A 1,802-nucleotide genomic window follows, 5' to 3' on the forward strand; every position below is an offset into this window, starting at 1 on the left:
GCCCGCCCGGCAGCGGGAGCCGGAGCGGGAACCGGAGCGGAGCCGCAGCGCCGGCCGCGCACGGAGCAGTGTTATCGTACAACAGTGCAATGTATGACGTTCTGTATAGAAATGTATTATGCCTAATATGAGTACACTGGCCAGAAGTGTAAAGCTTTAAAAGTCATTTATAAGAAATGTTTAATCTCTGCTGAGCTCTCAGTGCAAAAAAAAGAGGAAAAACAAAAAAAAAACAAGTGTATATTTGTACAAAACTTTTTTAAGAGTTATACTAACTTATATTTTCTATTTATGTCAGAAACGTGGATAAGTTTGACATCCAATAGTCTTTTTTTTTTTCTTTTGGTTAAGCCAAAGGGCACTATATTTGCTTTTGTTATTCACAAAATGTAAATTTATTTTTATAGTGTTTTTTGTTTGTGGGTTTTTGTTTTTGTTTTTTTTTTTTTTGCATTCACAAGATGTAGCTATGAATCAAAATATTTTTTAGACTTTTACTTGAAGACAAATCTGTTTCAATGGATCCTGAGCCGGTCTGTACCACTGCCATCGCAAATAATGCCACAACTTCAATAATAAAATTAAATAAAAGTCAGGAAACGGCCGCAAGCCTGTGTGGTGTGTGCTGGAGGGGAAGTCCGGGGGGAGGGGGGTGGCGGGGACAGCCCCGGCGGCTTGGGCGGGGGAGCCCAGCCCAGCTCTGAGTCTCTCGGTGGAGGGGTCCTCCCCGGCCGCGGGGCCCCGGCTACCCCCGGAGCACGACCCCGCCGCGGGGAGGGCGCTTTCCCCCGCCAGCGCCCCGCCGCGGAAAGTGGGCGTGTGGTTCGGACGGGAAAGGAGGGCTTCTTCCCTTAAAAACAAGTTCAAACTCCTGAGTACTGCCGGAGTTAACCAAGCGCGAGGGGAGCACACGCCCTTCATCACACCCTGACTTGGGGCTTTCGGCACGTTGTAATGGTTACTTTTAACAGCTCAGCCTTTCTCCCAGAGACTGGATCTGCGCCCCTCGAGGGGCCCGGGGCTGTCCCCGTTCACCACATCGTGGCTGGGGCCGCTGGCCGCCTCTGTTGGGGACAGCCTCGGGGGGTGACTGGGGCGTGCGGGCCATGGTCCTCAGTGGGCTCTGCACGGGGGGAACGCCTCTGTCGTGGCTGTGCAAACCTTCTCCCCTCCCCCTCTTTCGGCCGCGGGCCCTGGCTCCCCAGCCTGGAGCCCAGAGCCCTGGCTACTGCAGGAAGGCACTTCCTGGTACCTCTTGCCCAGCAATGATTTACAGGACAAACAACAGTTCTGGGAAAGGCAGCAGTTTCAGCTCCCCCTAAAAGACGTAAAAAGCAAAACAACACTCACACGAAACAAACCCTCCCACGAGCCAGCATTTTGACAGTGCTTTGGTGACAGTGCTGTCACACGCGCGCAGCAGCAGCACTTGGCGGCATCACCTGGGGGCAGGTTAAAGCCGTGGGATCTGCACGCAGACCCCTGGGGTCGGGGCACACGCCCTGCTCTGAATCCCAACCCCTGGGAAAGGGGGACAGCCCAGGGCTGGTGCTGGCCGCAGGTGGTGCAGGGTTGGCATGCTGGAGAGTGCAGATGGGGAGGAGGACCAGGACGTGGGCACTGACTGGACTGATTTATGCCTTTCGGATTCCACTCCCCAACTCTGCACCTCTGAAATGCTGCACCCCCACACCGGACCCAGAAGCTGGGGTGGACCAAGAGGGCGTCACTCCCTGGCTTTCTGATCTTTGTCGGATACACTTCCCCGGAGGGGGGAGGGAGCTGAGAGAATGAGGTTCAGG

This window comes from Parus major, chromosome 5 (assembly GCF_001522545.3).
Source record: "Parus major isolate Abel chromosome 5, Parus_major1.1, whole genome shotgun sequence".
Taxonomy (NCBI): Eukaryota; Metazoa; Chordata; class Aves; order Passeriformes; family Paridae; genus Parus; species Parus major.